A 22,741-nucleotide genomic window follows, 5' to 3' on the forward strand; every position below is an offset into this window, starting at 1 on the left:
CTCTCATATTATTTCTGTCTGCCCTAAACGAGAGAAACGTTTTGCACACACATTTGCTGTAGGTGGTGTTCAACCTAAGTTTCTTCTGGCAATTACTCTGATCTGCTCCCTATCCACATTTTCTGCTAAGGCTTTTGTGGATTCGGGAGCAGCTCTGAACCTGATGGACTTGGATTTTGCTAAACGTTGTGGGTTTCCTATGACACCTCTGCGGATGCCTATCCCTTTGAGGGGTATTGATGCTACTCCTTTGGCGAAGAATAAACCTCAGTTTTGGACCCAGGTGGTAATGCGGGTCGCCCCAGACTATCAAGAAAATTGCAGATTTTTGGTGTTGCATAATTTGCATGATACCATCGTTCTGGGGTTTCCCTGGTTGCAAATCCATAATCCAGTTTTGGATTGGAAATCTGTGTCTGTGGTGAGTTGGGTTTGTCGGTGTGCCCTTAGTGACGCTCCTATTTTCTCCACCTCTCCCCAGTCGCATGATGTTCCTGACTATTTGGCTGATTTTTATGATATATTTAGTGAGAATGAGCCTGCGTCTTTGCCTCCTCATAGGAGTTATGACTGTGCAATTGAGCTGAGCCCTGGGTGTAAATTTCCCAAGGGTCGACTTTTCAATTTATCTGTACCCGAGCATGAGGCTATGCGATCCTATATTAAGGAGTCGTTGGAGAAGGGTCATATTAGACCATCCTCTTCACCCTTAGGTGCTGGGTTTTTTGTTGTGGCCAAGAAAGATGGTTCATTAAGGCATTGTATTGACTATCGTTCCCTCAACAAAATTACTGTTAAATATCAGTATCCGTTACCCCTGATTTCTGATCTATTCTCCAGAGTTAAAGGTGCTTGCTGGTTTACCAAGCTTGACCTCAGGGGGGCGTATAATCTTATTCGCATTAAGCAGGGGGATGAATGGAAGACGGTGTTTAATACTCCGGAGGGACATTTTGAGTACCTGGTGATGCCTTTTGGGCTCACTAATGCCCCTTCTGTCTTCCAGTGCTTCATGAATGATATTTTCCGAGACTTTGTGGATACATTTTTGATCATCTATCTGGATGATATTTTGATCTTTTCCAAGGATTGGGATTCTCCTATGGAACATGTTCGGACTGTGTTCCGGATTTTGAGGGAGAATTCCCTGTATGTCAAGGGATCGAAATGCCTTTTTGGTGTACAGAGGATTTCATTTTTGGGATTTATTTTGTCTCCGTCAACTATTGAAATGGACCCGGCCAAGGTACAGGCCATTTATGATTGGGTTCAGCCCACTTCTTTGAAGGCCCTCCAGAAGTTTTTGGGTTTTCCTAATTTTTATCGTAAATTTATAGCTAATTTTTCTGGTATTGCCAAACCATTGACTGATTTGACTAAGAAGGGGGCTGATGTGCTGAATTGGTCTCCGGAGGCTGTTTCTTCTTTTCAGGAGCTGAAGCGAAGGTTCACTTCTGCTCCGGTTTTGCGGCAACCTGATGTCTCACTCCCGTTCTAGGTAGAGGTGGACGCTTCTGAGATTGGTGCAGGAGCTGTTTTGTCCCAAAAAGATCCTGTAACATCTAAAATGAATCCCTGTGCTTTCTTTTCCCGAAAGTTCTCCCCATCCGAACGTAACAATGATGTGGGGAATCGGGAACTGTTAGCCATGAAATGGGCATTTGAGGAGTGGAGACATTGGTTGGAGGGAGCTAAACATCCAGTCGTGGTCCTTACTGACCACAAGAATTTGATTTACCTGGAGTCGGCCAAACGCTTGAATCCTAGACAGGGTAGGTGGGCCTTGTTTTTCACACATTTTGATTTTGTGGTCTCTTCTTCCGGGCACTAAGAATGTCAAGGCAGACGCCCTCTCTAGGAGTTTCTTTGCTGATTCTGCTATTGTGACCAAGCCTGCTACCATCTAAGGTGAGGGGGTAGTTCTTTCTGCCATCTCACCCGATTTGAGACGTGTTCTGGAAAAGTTTCAGGAGGACAAACCTGAACATTGTCCCATTGGAAAGTTGTATGTTCCTGACCAGTGGAGGAAGAGAGTGATGTCTGAGGTTCATTGCTCCGCATTGGCTGGTCATCCAGGTATTTTTGGTACTAGAGATTTGGTGAGTCGGTCTTTTTTGGTGGCCCGCCTTGTCTCGTGATGTCAGGAATTTTGTGCAGTCCTGTGGGACTTGCTCCCGGTCTAAACCTTGTTCTCGCTCTAGTGGGTTGTTGATGCCTTTGCCGGTGCCCAGGAGGCCATGGACCCATATTTCAATGGATTTTATCTCTGATATGCCTGTCTCTCAGAGAATGACTGTTATTTGGGTGATTTGTGATAGATTCTCTAAGATGGTGCATCTTGTACCACTCCCTAAGTTGCCATCTTCCTCAGAGTTGGTGCCCTTGTTTTTGCAACAGGTGGTTCGCTTGCACGGGATTCCTGAGAACAATTGTATCTGACAGAGGAGTTCAGTTTGTTTCTAGATTTTGGAGGACTTTCTGTTCCAAGCTGGGAATTCAGTTGTCCTTCTCCTCTGCGTTTTACCCTCAGACCAATGGGCAGACGGAGAGAACAAACCAGACTTTGGAGTCGTATTTGAGATGTTTTATTTCTGCTGATCAGGATGATTGGGTTTAATTTTTGCCCTTGGCCGAATTTGCTTTAAATAATAGAGCTAGTTCTGCCACTTTGATGTCACCTTTTTTTTGTAACTTTGGGTTTCATCCTCGATTCTCTTCAGGGCAGGTGGAGTCTTCTGCCTGCCCAGGGGTTGACACTGTGGTGGAGAGAATTCACCAGATTTGGGACCAAGTGGTGGATAAGTTGTCTCTCTCCCAGGAAAAGGCCCAGCGGTTTTCCAACCGGCATAGGACCATTGGTCCCCGGTTTAAGATGGGTGATATGGTTTGGTTGTCATCAAAGAATATCTCTATGAAGGTGGCTTCTCCAAAGTTTAAACCTAGATTTATTGGACCTTACAAGATTTTGGAGATTCTTAATCCGGTCTCTTTTCGATTGGCTCTTCCTGTTACATTCAAGATCCATAACGTGCTTCATAAGTCTCTGTTAAAGAGGTTTGTTGAGCCAGTAGTTCCTGTGGTGGCACCTCCTGACCCTGTATTGGTTGAAGGTAATGTGGAATATGAGGTTGAGAAGATACTGGATTCTCGTCTGGCTAGACGGAGACTCCAGTGTTGTGAGTTCATTTTCCCCTTCGTCACTGGGGTCTGGTGAACTCCCTATTCTGGTAAAGGAAGGTAATGAGCCTGATTATCAGGCACCTGAGTCTAATGAGGATGACTGGCTGAGTGGAGTCACAGACTGGATATAAGGCTGCCGACGCCCTTCTGCCCTGCGGGTGATTTCTCTGTGGACTTCTAGGACACCAGTCTGATTCCTGCTCCTCTAAAGTTAAGTTTTCTGCTTTGCCTGTTAGCATTAGTGTTTTGTTTTTGTTTTCCTTGCTTTTCTGGATTCTGCCATTCCCTGCTGGGGTGAGCTGAATCTCCTTTTGCCTGTAGCTCTGTCTTCAGAATATTCCTGAGTACTGACATAGCTTTTTTGAAGCCTAGCATCTTCAGGGCCTTTTTCACTGTCAGACTGTTGGCTCTTATTTTCATAGGGTTTTTCACGGATTGCAGACAGCAGCCTTCCTGTCCTTTTCTATCTAGTTTAGCTTGGGCCTTGTCTTTGCTCAGTCTATCTTTCTGCCTGTGTTAGTATTTTCATCTTGCTTCACCGTCATTATATGTTGGGGGCTGCCTTTTCCTTTGGGGTCTGCTCTGGGGCAGTTTAGATTTCCCCTTTCTTTCTTTAGGCCTATTTATTTCTCCGGCTGTGATCGAGGGGTCTAGGGCATCGTAGGAACCCCCCACGGCTACTGCTAGTTGTGTTGATAGGTTCAGGGGTCTGCAATCCGATAGCTGCCAACTTCTCTGGTTTTCTGGACTTAGCTAGCATTTCTGTTTTTGCCTCCTACGGTGACTCAATCATAACACTCCAGTATTTGGTTAAATGGAAGCTTTATGGCCAGGAGGATAATTCTTGGGTCCCTGCATCCGATATTCATGCCGAAAGATTGGTTCGTGCTTTTCATCGGGCCCATCCTGATCACCCTGGTGGCGTGGATGAGGGTTCAGTGACCCCTCCTCAAGGGGGAGGTACTGTTGTAAGTTCATTCTCCCCTTCACCTTTGATGTCTGATGAACTCCCTCTGCTGGTGAAGAGAGGTAGTGAAATTGATTGGGATGGGAAGAACCTGTCATCTGAACAGGCGGAGTGTGATTGGACATCTGGAATTTCTGAGTGGATATAAGGCAGCCGACGCCCTGCAGGGCTGCTGGTGATCCTTTCTGCTCTGAGCTCTTGCATCCAGCTTAGTTCCTGTCTACTAAAAGCTAAGTTTTTGCCCTGCTATTATTCCATGAGATTTTGTCTGGTTTCCTTAGTGTTTGTATTCAGCCAGTCCTGGTTGGGACTGTCTGAATTCCATTTTTGTCTCTGATCAGTTGATCTCTTTGCTCTGTTTTCAGAATATAACTGAGTGCTGATATAGTGATTTTGAAGTCTAGCAACTTTAGGGCCTTTTTCCCTATCAGACGGTTGGGACATTTTTGGTAGAGTTTTTTGCGGATTGCAGCCAGCATCTTTTCTGTTCTGTCCTATCTAGTTACTTGGGCCCCATTGTTTGCTCAGCCTGTCTTTCTGTCTGTGTTTGTGTTTTCATCTGTTTTTCACCGACAATACATGTTGGGGGCTGTCTATTGCTTTGGGGTCTGCTCAGGGCCAGTTTAGATTTCCCCTTTCCTTCTTTAGGCTTATGTAGTTCTCCGGCTGTGACGAGGGGTCTAGGGCACCGTAGGAACCCCCCACGGCTACTGTTAGTTGTGGTGTATAGGATCAGGTGTCTGCAATCCGATAGCTACCAACCTCTCTGGTTTTCTGGACTTAGCTTGTATTTTTGCTTTCTCCTCCTCCGGTGACTCATTCATAACAGTAGACCGCCTCAAGCCAGCAGAGCAGCGTCACAGATAGAGAGTCGTTCAGGGTCTCTGCTTCTACTGTGGCAGCGCCGTCCACCTGCTACGTTCCTGTCCGGAGAGGCCGGGAAATGCCTCCACCTAGCTCAGGTAAGAGAGGTCTCCCTAGGTGCCACTGATACCTCTCTACCCTTAACCCTCTCTGTTTTATTGAATCTGGGCTCTTGTCGCTTCTCGGAGGTCATCTACATTGATTCTGGGGCAGCAGGGAACTTCATTCAGCTCGAGGCGGTCAAAAGACTCCGGATTCCTGTCAGATCCTTGGAGACTCATCAGCGGATAGCTTCGGTTGACAGCAAGCCTTTGCGGGAGATTGTCACCCAGGTCACCGAAGAGGTGGAGCTACAGATCGGAGCTTTACATCGGGAGAACATAGCCTTCTAAGTGCTCCCCTCGTTGTCTCATACGTTATTATTAGGTCTTCCATGGTTGAGAATCCACAAACACATCCTTGATTGGCGATCTGGTGACATCCTATGCTGGGGTCAATCATGCCAAACCAAGTGCCTGCTTTCCGTTTGGCTGTTAAAATCTCCTCCCTCCGCCTCGGTACTTGCAGATTTACCTCCACCTTACTGGTTCTTCACTGACGTCTTCAATAAAAAAGAGGCTGAGAGTCTGCCCCCGCATCGTCCTTATGAATGCCCGATCGATCTGCTTCCAGGCTCCACTCTGCCCAGAGGTCGTATTTACCTGTTAAATCCTCTGGAGTCCCAAGCCATGACCGAGTATGTCCAGCAAAATCTGGCCAAGGGTTTTATTCGGAAGTCTTCATCACCTGCAGGCGCGGGGTTCTTTTTTGTCAAAAGAAGGATGGGTCTCTTCGCCCCTGCATCGACTACCGGGGTCTCAACGCTATTATGGCAAAGAACAAGTATCTGCTCCCTCTCATTCCAGAGTTGTTCGACTGGCTGCGGGGAGCACAAATCTTTACCAAACTGGATCTCCGTGGAGCCTACAATCTTATCCGTATCCATTCCGGTGATGAATGGAAGACCGCATTCAACACCTGGGACGGCCACTACGAGTACCTGGTGATGCCCTTTGGCTTGTGCAACGCCCCCGCAGTGTTCCAGGAATTTGTGAATGATATTTTCTGAGACCTGCTGTATTCATGTGTAGTGGTATACCTGGACGATATTTTAGTTTTCTCGCCTAACCTGGCTACCCATCGAAGGAACGTTCATCTAGTACTGCAGTGCCTGAGGGAGAATCACCTCTATGGCAAGCTTGAAAAGTGTGCATTTGAGCAATCGTCTCTCTCGTTCCTGGGGTACATCATATCTGACTCTGGCTTGCGCATGGACCCGGAGAAAGTGTCCGCCATGCTCAATTGGCCGCGTCCTCATGGTGTCAAGGCGATTCAGTGATTTCTCGGCTTCACAAATTACTATCGACAGTTCATCCCTCACTTTTCCTCGCTGACTAGTTCCATCTCCTCTCTAATCCCCAAGGGGGCTAATCCTCACGCTTGGTCATCAGAGGCGGAAAGTGCCTTCTTGTCTCTGAAAGAAGTCTTTGCCACAGCACCTGTCCTCCACCATCCTGAGGCCAACAAACTTTTCATTCTGGAGGTAGATGCCTCAGCCACCGGAGCCAGAGCGGTACTTTCCCAGAAGTCTCCCCCAGGTCGACTTGTCACCTGCGGTTTTTTTCTCCAAAACCTTTCTCCTCCTCGGAACGGAACTACTCCATTGGTGACAGAGAGCTGCTGGCCATCAAGCTGGCGTTGCAAGAATGGAGGTACTTACTGGAGGGGGCCGTACATCCTTTTAAGATCTTTACGGACTATAAGAACTTGGCACATATCCAGTCGGCACAGAGACTTAACCCCCGGCAAGCTAGATGGGCTTTATTCTTTGCTCGTTTCGATTTTGAGCTCCACTTCCATCCCGGCAACAAAAACCTCAAAGCTGACGCACTGTCCATGTCCTTTTTGTCGGTGGATACCGAGGAGGAGCCCACGCACATCTTGGACCCTTCGAAGGTCATCACGCTAGCACCCATCAGTTTGACCTCCCTGCCTCCGGGTAAGACCTTTGTTCCCATGAACAACAGAAGGAGAGTCCTGCGCTGGGGTCATGCCTCCAAGCTAGCAGGTCATGTAGGTCTCAAAAAGGCTATCACCCTCGTGTCCCGCTACTACTGGTGGCCAACCTTTCCCCAAGATGTCCATAACTTCATCGCCTCCTGTCCGTTTTGTGCCAAGAACAAGGTCTCTTGACAGCTTCCCTCCGGTCTTTTACACCCGCTTCCAGTTCCCTCGGCTCCTTGGCATCACATTGCTATGGACTTTATTAACGATCTGCCTCATTCTTCGGGCTGCACTGTCATCCTCGTAGTAGTGGACAGGTTTTCCAAGATGGCTCATTTCATCCCGCTACCAGGTTTACCCTCAGCACCTGAGCTAGCGAAGATTTTCGGCCACCATGTTTTTCGCTTTCATGGCCTTCCTCAACATATTGTTTCAGAAAGGGGAGTCCAATTCACTTTGCGGTTCTGGAGGGCTCTCTGCAAGAGTATGAACGTCACGCTTGACTTCTCCTTGGCTTACCACCCGCAAACCAATGGTCAAGTGGAACGCACTAACCAGACTCTGGTAACCTATCCGACATTTCTCTAACGCCCACCAGGACGACTGGACCGACTTACTCCCGTGGGCCGATTTTTCATACAACAATCACGCCAGCGAATCTTCGTCCAAGTCACCCTTCTTTGTCGTCCACGGGCAACATCCTGGTGTACCCCTGCCAGTGCCTCCTGTCTCTGGTGTGCCAGCTGCTGATTTTCTGTCCTGGGGGTTCTCCAGGATCTGGCAGGAAACCAGGACCGCTCTCGAACAAGCTCGGGACAGAATGAAGAGACACGCGGACACGAGGCGCCTAGACTCTCCACTATATCATCCGGGAGATAAAGTCTGGCTCTCTTCAAAATTCATCTGCCTAAAGATCCCTTCACATAAGTTGGGTCCCCGGAACATTGGACCCTTCGAGGTCTTGGCTCGCATCAATGATGTCTCTTACAAGTTGAGGCTACCCGCCTCGCTCCATATCCCTAATTCATTCCACGTTTCTCTTCTAAAACCAGTCATCCTCAATCAGTTTCATGCTTCTACCACTCTTTCGCCTCTACCGGTCTCCTCTGATGATGTTTTTGAGGTCAAAAACATCCTCGCCATGAAAAAGCGAAGAGGCAAAACCTTTTTTCTGGTTGATTGGAAGGGTTTTGGCCCTGAGGAGAGATCTTGGGAACACCGGGAAAACATCCAGGCGCCTCGAATCCCGGCTAAGCTTCTTTCATGCCGCTGCTGCCTCCAGCTCCTGTCTCTCTGCCGCCGCGGCTGCCTCCAACTCCTGCCTCTCTGCCGCTGCCTGCGTCCATTGCGCCGCCCCCTGAGCCCCGCCCTGGCTCCTGCTCCTGTCATCCGTCAGGGGCGCGCACGCACTGAGTTCAGTGGCATACACGCACCCCGTTGCTAGGCAACCACACCTGTCAGCCCAGCCTCCTCCCCAGCCTGCTCCATGGCTTGGGCGTTCCTGACCCGAAAATCCTCTGCGCACTCTGCTTATCAGGCCGCCTCTTCTTCCGGGCTGTGCCTGACCGTCATTTGTGCATTACAAGTGATTCTGGCCCCACGTCCTCTGTCGCTCCTTGCCTTCTCTATTGCTAGCCCTGTCGCCTTGTCTGTGCCCTCACACCCTCCATCTGCTTTCTCCTAGTGCCTGCTCTCTGTATCCTGCCCGTGTTCCCGTACCTGTGTTCCAGCCATGTCTTCCTGACAGTGACGACCATCTGGCCGTGTTCCTGTGTCCCAGCCGTGTCTCCCTGCCAGTGTCTCCACCCTCTCTGTGTTCCCGTGTCACAGCTCTGTCTGCCACTAGTCTGCCTCGTCCTTCGCTGAGGTTTCTTGTTCCGTCCCCAGGTACCAGCTGCCGTGGTAAAAGTCTCTCTTGGTCCTGCCCCTGACGCTCCTTGTATAGGGGGCAGTTAACCTGGTCCGCTCGCCCGGGGGAGGTTTGTTATCACGGTCCAGCGGGTCCACCCTCACAGGTTCTCTTTACCTGGCTTTTGTCACGGCGCTTTGGTCAACCATATCCTGTGATAGTGGATCCGCGGAGGAGACGCATGTGGGTCCATCCACTTTTGAGGCAACGACTCACAAGAGGGTATTTTCACCGCCTCTATTCTTCTCTGCGGGAGCATCCGGATAAATTTTACCAGTACTGTCGCATGAGCATTGCCACATTTGATCAACTCTTGGAGACAGTGCGCCCTGGGATAACCTTTCAGGACACAAGGATGCGCAAAGCCATATCTGCAGAGGAGCGACTTCTACTCACAATACGGTATGTACTACCCAACCACATTCCTCATGTGTGTGCTAAATTATGTTTTTTGTCCTTCTTGGACAAAGTTTAATGCCCTCATCTTACTCCAAATATGATTCACCTGACACAGCAGAATGTTACATCTAATATGTCCAGCATATCACATAGTCATTGCGCCACCAAATATGTGTGTGTTCTTCTCTCTCATTTCCTAACAAGTTAGGTCGGCATGTAACTGATTTTTTTTTACTTTAGCCATTCTAAACTTTACTATTTTTGTTGTTCTACAGCTTCCTGTCCACTGGCCTGTCTTATGCCGCCCTCCACCATGAGTTTCTCATAGGAAAATCAACCAATTTCAGGCATAGTGAGGTCTACATGTGCAGAAATCTGGACAAGACTCCATCAAGTGGTCATGCCCAAGCCCAGGATGGAAGACTGGTTAAGGATATCAAGGGAGTTTGAGGAGGACTGCCAGTTTCCAAATTGTATTGGGGCCCTGGATGGCAAACATATCAGGGTGCGTAAGCAGCCGAACTCAGGCTCCCAATTCTTCAATTCTAAACAATACGTTTCTGTTGCATTGTTGGCTCTGGTAGACCCTCAATACAAGTTTATAATTGTTGACATTGGGGCCTATGGAAGGACGGGAGACTCTAGAGTCTTCAATACTTCCATAATGGCTTGGCGGCTACGCACCAACCAGTTGGATCTACCACCACCACGCCAGCTACCAGGCTCCCCCGAACAATCAGTCCCTTATGTCCTTGTGGCAGATGAGGCCTTTCAGTTATCGCGCAATGTCATGAGGCCATATCCCCGGCGCAACCTTGACCACAGGCGCAGAATTTTTAACTTGCGCCTATCACATGTTGGAGTGTTCCTTTGGGATTCTTTGTGCCAAATGGCGGGTACTCCAGTCTGCCATTCAGTTGAGTGAGCAAAATGTGAATGAAGTTGTGAAAGCCTGTGTTGTTCTGCATAACTTCACCAGGATACATGATTGCTCCTCCTCTGATGGTATTGTGCGTAGGCCGGACAATGTGCACAGGGTGAGACCACCTATGAACCCTCAATGTAGACCACTCTCTGGCCTCAAAGTGCGTGATATTTTCACTAATTACTTTATCTCACCTGAGGGGGCAACTTCTTGGCAAGAGCATGCTGTGTCTATGTTATAATTTGTTGCTTTAAGTGTGTCAAAATATATATTACTCAAGCCTTTATGATTCTATGAGTGTTTCATTGCATTGGTTGGTGTCTGTTAGTATGTTGTGAGGGATTGTGAAAAATCACACAGAGACGTTAAGTAGAGTAGACAAATATTTAGTTTTGCCTTTTTTTTTTTATTTTTCGCTTAAAGGCAAACATAATTTTGCCATAAGACAAATTTGGCAATGGCCAAAATGACCCTTTGTGCCTTCTTTAACTTGTTGTAAAATGAACATTACATAACAAAACAGCCACAAACATTAGGCAAAAACAACATTGCTGCATGACTAGATTAACCTAGATTTGCCAACAAAAGGTGAGCTCCATCACCCAAATAAAGGCAACAAGATAACACTCACATTTCCTCATAATGTTATCCAAACATAGAAAGATTCCACCATGACAGACAAGGCTACCTCACAGCTTTCACACAGATATTACCTGTCTGTAGAACAGACAATATTTAAGCATGCTATACCAGAAAGGATGAAAATACAAAACTCACTTGTTAAGACATAGAGAGAGCGGGTTATTGTGAATGCTTGTCGCCTAGAAATTTTGTACTAGAGATTGCTAACAAAAAAGGTGACTACTTAACTAAGGCGAGCACGCCTTTCCTAGGCGTTAGCAAGTGAGTAGTGTATTTTCATCCTTTCATTTTACAGCATAGCGTATTTAAAGATTATCTTTTCTACACACATGTAATATCTGTCTGAAAGGCGTGAGGTAGCATTGCTTGTCATGATGGATTGTTTCATATGTTTGGAAAACATTGTTTAAAAATGTGAATGTTAAATTATGTTCTAAATGTTGGTGAAGGAGAACACCTGTTTTTTCATTTATATTAGGAGCACCAGTTACATCTCACTGGACATCTCCACCCATCAGAATCATAAATCCTCATATGTTGGGGAAGGGGAATGTGGAAGAACAGCCTGTGGGTGCTGCTGGACATTGTGGCCAACATCACCCTGTGTGGGGCCATACTGTTGCCCATGATGCTGGAATTGTCCAGCCTCCTGGGACTGTTGGGGATACTGGCCAGAGTTATGATGATGGTGAGGGGCTTCTTGTTGGCTCTGGTAGGCCCGTGGCTCATACCCACCAAGATAGCCAGATCGTCCCCAACCAGGTTGGGACCAGCCTCCAACACTGGGTGGGTACAAGTGGCCATATTGGTGGGGTTGGCTTGAGGAAGACATTTGGGGCTGCGGAATAGACGGTTGGGTAGGAAGGGGTTGAGGTGTTGGCCCACGTATTAGGGGCTGTTCAGACCCTGCTTGAGCAAGCATCTGTGTTGATGGTCTCATGCGCATTAAATTTCGTGGTGAGAGCTGCCACCTCTCCAGAAATTCAAAAACCTCATATGGGGTATTGGGGGGGTGCTTGCATCAAGCAGGATCTGAATACATCCCCTAATACGGAGCCTGACCTCACGGGTAAGGGCACAGAGATAAAGGGTGAGGCTACGTGCATAGGCCTCCTCCCCATCATCTGTAGTTACTCTGGACAAATAATTGAGCACCCCTGTGTCCAAATCGGTCCTGCTCTCTTGAAGAGTGACCTGGCGCCTTCTTCTTGTTCGCCGTGATGCTAGAGCAGCCTGTGGGGAGGACCTGATCTGGGCAGTTGGGCTGCTGCTCAAGTTGCCCGGCTCTTCCAGGATGGGTGAGGTGGCAGCAGCAGACCGTCCTGGTGGTGTGTAGGGCAGCCATTGTGTGGTCTTGTGATGCCTCATCTTCAGCCATCCTTCTTGTAGGGGGAGAAGATGGGCCAGCCACCTCATCCCCTACAGGATCTATAATGGGCTCTGCCTCTGAGGCCGTTCCTCGATCCGTAAGGTTGGATTGAGTTCTGTTATGAAATAGAACAGAGGCAATAATACATCAATATTTTTGTCCCTGTAAAGTATTTGTGTAATGTATTTGTGTAATGTGGTGTGAGGTATGTACTTACGGTCTCAGATGCAGAATTGGGGCGAGGAAGATCAGCCGGTCATAGTATATATATTTTCTTTTGACATGCCCAGCATCCCCACTCCTGGACCGCTGTTGGCGTTCCCGGTGGAACTGGTCCCGGATGCTTCGCCAGCATTTCATCACATCTTCCACTGCAATGTGACAGGAAAGATTGTCAAAATCACATATTTGAGAGGTCACATTTTCTAACAGTAGTCTAGGCATGGGGCCTTCTGGGGTGTGCTTTCTACCCATGGTGGCATATGTAATTGGGCCGATACACAGGGTCTCATTAGCTACACTTAAACTAATTTTATTGGCTAGGAGGATGAGGAGCTTGTGGCCTAACCCCTAATTATGGCTGTGTGAAGCCACGTGTCACATCCAAATGTAACGGCCTCACGAGGCTAATAAAATTACATGCCCAGGAAGGGGGGTGCTGATTGTAGAATCATTTTTTTAGCGCGCGCTAGGGTTAATGATGTTTTTATGGTTGCACTTACGAATTTTATGCTGCTCATCACGTGGTCTGTCACCAAAGTCATGGTACATCTGGCGACAGATGCGCCTCCATGACGCCTCCTTTCTTGTCCAGTTCGCATAATTTGCATCGCGTGGGTCCCATACTTCGGGATGCTCCTGCACCAGCACAATTAGCATCTCAACATTAATATATGTGGACGCCATGCTGCTGCTGTACTCCGTGGAGGCGTACTTCCTGGATGTCTGGAGCGCTTTTTGAGCTCATTTGCATGTCTAGGCTTCCTGATGATGGATTGGCCCATTTCCTGTTACCAGCCAAAAGACCTGCGTATTGCTCGCAAGTCACACGTGTGTTCCATGTGTAATCCGTATTTTTTGCGCACCCATTGACTTGCATTGGCGTACTACGGGCGTAGTACGCCTACAATCGCAGCATGCTGCAATTGGCACGGAGCGTAGGATACGGATGAGAAATATACGCCTGGTGTGAGTGACCCATTGAAAATCATTTGTCCGTGTCTAATGCGTGCTTTTTGCGCCTCTCACGCGCCCGTATTCCTCGCCAGTGTGACTCCAGCCTTATACCAAGTGGACCTGAATCTTAATACATAAGAGGCAATGTGCCTGATACACATATGTGGGTGAAAAGAGACAATGTCAATTTTACATAGTAATAATGTGTTCAGACAGAGCCATGTAATGAACAAAAATCATTCCATCCATGTGAAAAAAAAAAAAAAGAGAAAGAGAACAAAAAGCAATCAATAAGAATCACATAATATTTACCGAGGGAGATCACACTGCCCGCCAGCACCCAACGCGTGTCGCTGCAACCTGCAGCTTCGTCAGGGGAAGTAGCCGGTTGTATCCACAAGCCCCTTATGTAGTGCAATTGCAATCACAACAGCAAGCACCATCACCTGAGTGCGGCGTCTGCTGTGTGATGAGGGTAATGTGTGTATGTATCAGGTTACTGCACATATGCAGAGAATAGAACCAGGTTCCAAGCACAGGAGGATGATGTGCTTAAATAGTGAAAGCAATATATGTAGGTACTCAATCGCCGCACATGCGCGGTGAACAAACCTGCGTGTCAGGCCCTGAAAGATGACGCGCCTGCAGTCCAGGCACAAAAGGATGACGCGCTTGCATAATAAAAGCAATAGATACAGGCAGCGAATTATTGCGCAAACGCAGAAGACAAACCCACATATCAAGCCTTAAAAAATAATAATAAATAAAGCGCTTGAAATCCAAGAATAAGACGATGACATGCTTACAGAGTTATTGCGCATGTGCAAAGGACAAACCTGCGCGTCAAATCATGAGTTTATAGTATGCTTGCAATACAAATAAGCAGGAGGCCATATATTCCAACAAATGCAATGACATGTCCACACATGACGCTACACATAATAATGCCAAAGTCCCACATCACAAATAGGGGGACACACTACTATATCATTTCAATATGCAAAACCCATGTGTCATCACATAAACAAGTCTGTCCATACAAAGATGGAGTAGCGTATTCAAACCTAAAACACACCTATGAAAATTACCCCATATATATGTGCAATTGAAAAACTCAAAACTAAGGTCACATACCAATACAATGATCCAAGTACCACATTAAAATCAGTGAGAGACACATTAATTGCAAACACAGCACAATGAAAAAAAAAAAAATTAAAATTGTTTTTTATTTTTCTTTTTAAGTCATGAGAAAACCAGTAAAAGACAAATCCTCATTTATGCCCCCAGGTGTGACCGAATTCAGTTGAAAGATCCACCTAGATTCCATGCGCAAAAGTTCCCCCTGGCGATCTGACTTTTGAATATTCGGTTTGACCCTCTGTAATCCCACAACTGTGAGACCCCTGAGCTGACAATTGTGGCACTCTGAAAAATGGGAGGCCACTGAGGTCAAGGTCTTACCCTTAGCCAAGTCTGTCCTTGCCAAATTGACATTGGAAGTGTGCTGCTGCACACGATTGGACAGACCTCTCAAGAATTGCACAATGTATAATTTAGGACATGGACACACCAAAGCATAAACAACATTATGGGTTTTACAGTTGATGTAATCCTTCAACTTATATTCACGCCCATCCTGTGGATTTGCAAAAGCAATTGGTACGTACCATAAAGCCACACACATTACACTCCCCACACGGAAAAGAGCCCCGTATGCGAACACCTGTCTGGGTTCTAACAGTTGGTTTCACAAAGTGACTTCTCATGAGAGAGTCACGAAGATTCGGGGCCCTCCGGGCAGTGAGTAAAGGTCTCTCTGGTAGCAAATTTGAAATACGCACATCCTTTTTCAGAATAGGCCAATGGGTTTCAAAAAGTTTTTTTAACCCTGTCCCACTGGCTATGAAACATAGTGATAAATCTAATCTGATCATTCACAACACGCGGTGTAGGCTTCAAAAGATCATCACGATTGACAGACGTGACCCTGCGAAAAGCTTGACCTATTGTGGATCGTGGATAGGGCCGTTCACGTAAACGTCTAGAAAGATCCTTAGAATGAGTCCTAAAGTCCTCAAATTCTGTGCAATTACGGCGCAATCTCATGAACTGTCCATAGGGTATACCCCTCTTTAGATGTTCCGGGTGGAAACTTCTATAGTCCAAAAGACTATTAGTTGCCGTTTCTTTGTGAAAAATATTGGTGCAAATCTGGTTGCCACGGAGAGAGAGCCTGAGATCCAGAAAATCTGATGAGTCAAGTGGATGTTAAAAGGATTCTGATTCAGCGAGCCAATGTAACTCTCAAAGTCTTGAACAGTGCCCGTCCAAATCAAAAAAAATATCGTCAATGAAATGAAACCATAAAAATACATGTTCCTTGAAAATTGATGATGGGTACACATGCTCTGCCTCCCACTAACCCAGAAAAAGGTTAGCGAGAGACGGAGCACAACGAGCACCCATCACGGTACCGGATATCTGTCGAAAAAAGTCAAATCAAAAATAATTGTGTGTCAAAATAAATTTTAATAGACCCAAGAGAAAATCATTGTGACCTGAATCAGAATTATCCTGTCGACTCAAAAAATACTCAACAGCCCTTAGTCCCAGATGGTGCAGAATGTTCGTATATTGGGATTCAACATCAATAGTTATCAATAGTACTGACTCAGGTACTTGAATTGAACTTATTTTATGGATTAAATCCAAAGAATCCCTCAAATATGATGGTACTTCCAACACCAAGGGTTGAAGGAAAAAATCTAGGTACAGACAGGCTCTCTCACCGAGGCCCCCCAATACCAGCCACAATGGGCCTACCAGGTGGACACGATAAAATTTTATGCACCTTAGGCAACAAATAGAAAGTAGGTACAACTGTTTTTTGACAAAGATGTAATATCTCTCTTGTTTGGTAATTACACCTTCATCGAATGCCACCTGTAATAATCGATCAAGTTTTCGATTAAAAACAGTTGTTGGATCGGAGGGCAGTTTGTAATAATAGTCTTGATTGTCCAGTTGTCTCCTAGCTTCACTGACATAAAGTTCAGTGGGCCAGAGAACAACATTGCCCCCCTTATCCACCATTTTAATAAAAAAAGTAGTGTTGGACCTCAAATCAGACAATGCCCTTCTATCAGTCAAGGTTAAATTCTGTTTATTAGATAAGTTCTGTGGAAGTTGTAATATTTCTTTCCTCAACCTCAAAAAATGTTTTGACTGATGGTATAAGACAGAGAGGTTAATGATGGATTTTTAGGAGGAAAATGTTTCCTACCTCTCTCACTTTCATTCAATAGGTCAAGCAAATCCAGAAAGACACATCTGTCAATGGATGAAGAAGACTCAGACAGAAAATCTGGCATAAGATGTAAAGCCTGTAAAATGACTTTTCTGCAAAATAAGAATAAATCCTTAATAAGTACAAATTTATCAGTCTGTTGCATTGGAGAGAATGTTAAACCCCGCTCTAAAACTGACCTTTCCGGGTCAGCAAGTACATGTGCAGATAAATTGATCACTTGAAGTGACTGATTTCCAGGGTTCAACGCTTGTATCTCCGTTTCTGTGCAGTCTGATACTTTTTCTTCCTTCTGCCACGCCGAGTGTGCCGTCTACGTCGCTTACATCCGAGACTTAAAAAAATAAATAAATAAATTAAAAAAAAAAATCACTGGAGCTATTGTCTGAATATGAAGCTGTAGTGTTCTGAACTTTAGGAGTACCACCTCTCCAATTTCCTGAGTGTCTCCACTTGTAAGCTAAATCCTTTTTATAATCCTGTTTATCACATGCAAGTTTACTTTTTTTACCATCAATGACCTCTTTCTCAAATTTGACAATAATTTCTTTGAGTCTGCATTGAAATGGTTGCACCTGTGTAGTCTGATCAAATTGTTGTAGTTGTGACTCTAGATTTTTAATCTTATTCTTCAAAGATATCAAAAGATCCTTATCATGCTGAATTAGCAGATTAATAATTATTTTAGAACATTGTGCCAGTCCAGCCTCCCATGTGGATTTAAATGAGGCTGTGACCTCCCAAGCCAGGAATATCTGGACATGGAGACCTCGTGGAAAAATTGAGAGTTTCAAGTATTCCTCTAAGCAGCAGACATTCCACCACACTCGTGTTAGTGCCTTATGTGTGTCAATTAACTCTCTACTGACTATCGAAATCTGTACTAGCAGTTTCATCAACATTGAGAAGGGCCTGTTCACCCTGGTTACTCCAAGCGGCTCCCCTGGCATTTAGATCAAAAGCCATAAATAAATCACTAGAAAACTGAAAAAAGCAATAAATAATCACTAATACAAATAATAAATTGCGGTTTTGTTAAATTCTAATGCGTGCCACCACCAAGAAAACCAGAAACTGGGAAGAAACAAGCAATATGTGTGTTAGGTGGGCACCACAATATTTAACACATAAATGACTTAGCTGGGTGCAGCACAGTGCCAAAGATACCAAGGAAAAAAAAAAAAAAAAAAAACAAGAAAAAGAAGCACAGAAAAAGTGCACTCACAGCCAGATGTGGATATGCAAAAAGGACTTTTATTAATCAAACAGATGCCAGGAAGGCTGAATACATGATAAAAAAAATTAAAATACACCAAAATGGAGAGGGTGGGCAGGTGGAGTAAGAGCATGCATATGTAAATAAAGCATACAAGACATGATGTAACAAGTAATATTAACCCCTTCCTGACATGACACATACTATCCCGTCCATGGGACCCGCGCCCCTATGCCCATGGACGGGATAGTACGTCTACTGCGATCAGCGGCGCCCACGTGGTGAGCGCCGCTGATCGCGGCCGGGTGTCAGCTGATTATCACAGCTGACACCCAGCACAATGTGTCAGGGGCGGTCACGGACCGCCCCCGACACGTTAACCCCTTGCACACCACGATCAAACATGATCGCGGTGTACCGGGGGTTAAAGGGAAGCATCGGCAGGGAGGGGGCTCCCTCCGTGCTTCCCTGAGCCCCCCACGGCAGCGCAATGTGCAGCGCTGCTGCCGGGGGCTCCTTTCCTGCAGGCCCCTGAATCCAAGATGGCGACGGGGGCCTGCAGGAAGTTGGCTTCCTCAGTGCCTGCAAAGCGCAGGCATGAGGAAGCCTTCTGCAGTGCCTGTGACAGATTGCTGATCTGTCACAGTGATCTGTGATGTGACAGAGATGTCCCACCTGGGACTATTTAATAAAGTAAAAAAAAAATAATTAAAAATGTGTTAAAATAAATTTAAAAAAAAAAAAAAAAAAAAAAAAAAAAAAATATTCCCCCAAATAAATCCATTTTTTAGAAAAAAAAAAAAAAAAAAAAAAAAAAACAATAATAGTACACATATTAGGTATCGTCGCGTCCGTAACGACCCGCCCTATAAAACTGTCCCATTAGTTAACCCCTTTAGCGAACCCCTTAAAAAATAAAAAACGAAGCAAAAAATAATGATTTATTATCATACCGCCAAACAAAAAGTGTAATAACGTGCGATCAAAAAGACGCATATAAATATCCATGGTACCGCTGAAAACGTCATCTTGTCCCGCAAAAAATGAGCCACCACACAGCATCATCTGCAAAAAAATAAAAAAGTTATAGCTCGCAGAATAAAGCGATGCAAAAATAATTATTTTTTATATAAAATAGTTTTCATTGCATAAAAGCGCCAAAACATAAAAAAACGACCTAAATGAGGTATCGCTGTAACCGTACTGACCCAAAAAATAAAACCGCTTTATCAATTTTATAGCACGCGGAACAGTGTAAACGCACCCCCCCAAAAGAAATTCATGAAGCGCTGGTTTTTGTTCATTCTGCGTCCCAAAAATCGGAATAAAACGCGATCAAAAAAGTGTCACGTGCCCAAAAATGGTACCAATAAAAACGTCAACTCGTCCCGCAAAAAATAAGACCTCACATGACTCGGTGGGTCAAAATACGGAAAGATTAGAGCTCTCAATATGTGGTGATGCAAAAACTATTTTTACAATAAAAAGCGTCTTTTAGCGTGTGACAGCCGCCAAACATAAAAACCGCCATAAATAGTAAATCAAACCCCCCGTTATCACCCCCTTAGTTAGGGAAAAATAATAAAATAAAAAAAATGTATTTATTTCCATTTGGGTTAGGGCTAGGGTTAGGGCTAGGGCTAAGGCTAGGGCTGAGATTAGGGTTAGGGGTGTGTTGGGGGTTCGGGTTGGAGTTAGAATTGGGGGTTTCCACTGTTTGGGCACATCAGGGGCTCTCCAAATGCAACATGGCGTCTGATCTCAATTCCAGCCAATTCTGAGTTGAAAAAGTCAAATGATGCTCCTTCCCTTCCAAGCTCTGCCATGCGCCCAAACAGTGTTTTACCCCCACATGTAGGGTATCAGCCTACTCAGGTCAAATTGCAAAACAATTTTTGGGGTCCAATTTCTCCTGCTACCCTTAGGAAAATAAAAAATTGGGGGCAAAAATATCATTTTTGTGGAAAAAAATGATTTTTTTATTTTCACGCCGGAGCGTTATAAACTTCTGTGAAGCACTTGGGGGTTCAAAGTGCTCACCACACATCTAGATAAGTTCCGTGGGGGGCCTAGTGTCGAAAACGGGGTCACTTGTGGGGAGTTTCAATAGTTTAGGTACATCAGGGGCTCTCCAAACGCACATGACACCCGCAGACCATTCCATCAAAGTCTGCATTCCAAAATGTCACTGCTTCTCTTCCGAGCCCCGACGTGTGTCCATATAGTAGTTTTCTCCCACATATGGGGTGTCAGCATACTCATGACAAATTGGACAACAACTTTTGGGGTCCAATTTCTCCTGTTACCCTTGGGAAAATAAAAAAAAATGGTGACTAAAAGATCATGTTTGTGGAAAAAATACGAATTTTTTATTTTCATGCCCGGACGTTATAAACTTCTGTGAAGTACTGGGGGGTTCAAAGTGCTCACCACACATCTAGATAAGTTCCTTAGGGGGTCTAGTTTCCAAAATGGTGTCATTTTTGGGGGGTTTCCACTGTTTTGGTACATCAGGGGTTTTCCAATCGCGACATGGTGTCCGATCTCAATTCCAGCCAAAAACGTCAAATGGCGCTGCTTCCCTTCCGAGCTCTGCCATGCGCCCAAATAGTGGTCTACCCCCACATGTGGGGTATCAGCGTACTCAGGACAAATTGCACAATAACTTTTAGGGTCCTGTTACCCTTGGGAAAATAAAAATTGGGGTGAAAAGATCATTTTTGTGGAAAAAATATGATTTTTTAATTGTACCGCTGTACGTTATAAACTTCTGTAAAGCCCTTGTGGGTTCAAAGTTCTCACCACATATCTAGATAAGTTCCTTGGGGGGTCTAGTTTCCAAAATGGGGTCACTTGTAGGGGGTTTCCACTGTTTAGGTACATCAGGGACTCTCCAAACGTGACATGGCGTCCGATATGAATTCCAGCCAATTTTGCATTGAAAAAGTCAAACGGCGCTCCTTCCATTCTGAGCTCTGCCATGCGCCGAAACAGTCGTTCCCCCCACATATCAGGTATCAGCGTACTCAGGACAAATTGCACAATAACTTTTGCAGTCCAATTTCTCCTGTTACCCTTGGTAAAATAAAAAAAAATTGAACCTGAAGTATTTTTTTTGTGAAAAAAAGTTAGATGTTCATTTTTTTTTTTAAATATTCAAAAAAATTCCTGTGACGCACCTAAAGGGTTAATAAACTTCTTGAATGTGGTTTTGAGCACCTTAAGGGGTGCAGTTTTTAGAATGGTGTCACTTTTGGGTATTTTCTATCATATAGACCCCTCAAAGTGACCTCAAATGTGATGTGGTCCTAAAAATAAAATGGTGTTGTAAAAATGAGAAATCGCTGGTCAACTTTTAACCCTTATAACTTCCTAACAAAAAAAAAATTTTGGTTCCAAAATTGTGCTGATGTAAAGTAAACTTGTGGGAAATGTTAGTTATCAAGTTTTTTGTGTGCTGTATCTCTGTGATTTAAGGGCATAAAAATTCAAAGTTGGAAGATTGCGAAATTTTCAAAATTTTCGCCAAATTTCCGTTTTTCTCACAAATAAACGCAAGTTATTTGAATGAAATTTTACCACTAACATGAAGTACAATATGTCTCGAGAAAACAATGTCAGAATCACCGGGATCCATGGAAACGTTCCAGAGTTATGACCTCATAAAGGTACAGTGGTCAGAATTGTAAAAATTGGCCCGGTCATGAATGTGCAAACCACCCTTGGGGGTGAAGGGGTTAAATCTCAACAATGCTCTTTTCTCCCAGCAAGTGTGAAAGTCGATATATTCGATTACTTAATTTATTTATCTCTTATCTCCAAAAGAAGGTCCAAACTATAGCCAATATATAATATATGATTTCACAATAAAGCGAACAATTATGCCAAGTGGACCTGAATCTTAATACACAAGAGGCAATGTGCCTGTTACACATATGTGGGTGAAAAGAGACAATGTCAATTCTACATAGTAATAATGTGTTCAGACAGAGCCATGTAATGAACAAAAACCATTCCATCCATGTGAAAAAAAAAAAGAGAAAGAGAACAAAAAGCAATCAATAAGAATCACATAATATTTACCGAGGGAGATCACACTGCCCGCCAGCACCCAATGCGTGTCGCTACAACCTGCAGCTTCGGCAGGGGAAGTAGCCAGTTGTATCCACAAGCCCCTTATGTAGTGCAATTGCAATCACAACAGCAAGCACCATCACCTGAGTGCGGCGTCTGCTGTGTGATGAGGGTAATGTGTGTATGTATCAGGTTACTGCACATACGCAGAGAATAGAACCAGGTTCCAAGGACAGGAGGATGACGTGCTTAAATAGTGAAAGCAATATATGTAGGTACTAAATCGCCGCACATGCGCGGTAAACAAACCTGCATGTCAGGCCCTGAAAGATGACGCGCCTGCGGTAAATGCACAAAAGGATGACGCGCTTGCATAATAAAAGCAATAGATACAGGCAGAGAATTATTGCGTAAACGCAGAAGACAAACCCACATATCAAGCCTTAAAAAATAATAATAAATAAAGCGCTTGAAATCCAAGAATAAGACGATGACGTGCTTACAGAGTTATTGCGCATGTGCAAAGGACAAACCTGCGCGTCAAATCATGAGTTTATAGTATGCTTGCAATACAAATAAGCAGGAGGCCATATATTCCAACAAATGCAATGACATGTCCACACATGACGCTACACATAATAATGCCAAAGTCCCACATCACAAATAG

The 22,741-nt window shown here is 45.0% G+C and overlaps 1 long non-coding RNA gene across 1 annotated transcript in view; it reads right to left on the minus strand.

Annotated features, from left to right (window-relative positions):
- LOC141085731 (uncharacterized) overlaps positions 1-22,283 on the minus strand; it is a 31,957-nt gene extending 9,674 nt beyond the window's left edge. The window contains exons 1-3 of the long non-coding RNA XR_012231396.1: positions 22,084-22,283; positions 16,964-17,118; positions 16,761-16,876 (exon numbers count right to left, since the gene is read on the minus strand). This is a non-coding gene — a long non-coding RNA (uncharacterized lncRNA). The remainder of the gene's footprint in view (positions 1-16,760; positions 16,877-16,963; positions 17,119-22,083) is intronic.
- Between the last annotated feature and the right edge of the window lie 458 nt (positions 22,284-22,741).

Source organism: Dendrobates tinctorius, unplaced genomic scaffold (assembly GCF_039654945.1).
Source record: "Dendrobates tinctorius isolate UK_male_01 unplaced genomic scaffold, ASM3965494v1 ptg000029l, whole genome shotgun sequence".
NCBI lineage: Eukaryota > Metazoa > Chordata > Amphibia > Anura > Dendrobatidae > Dendrobates > Dendrobates tinctorius.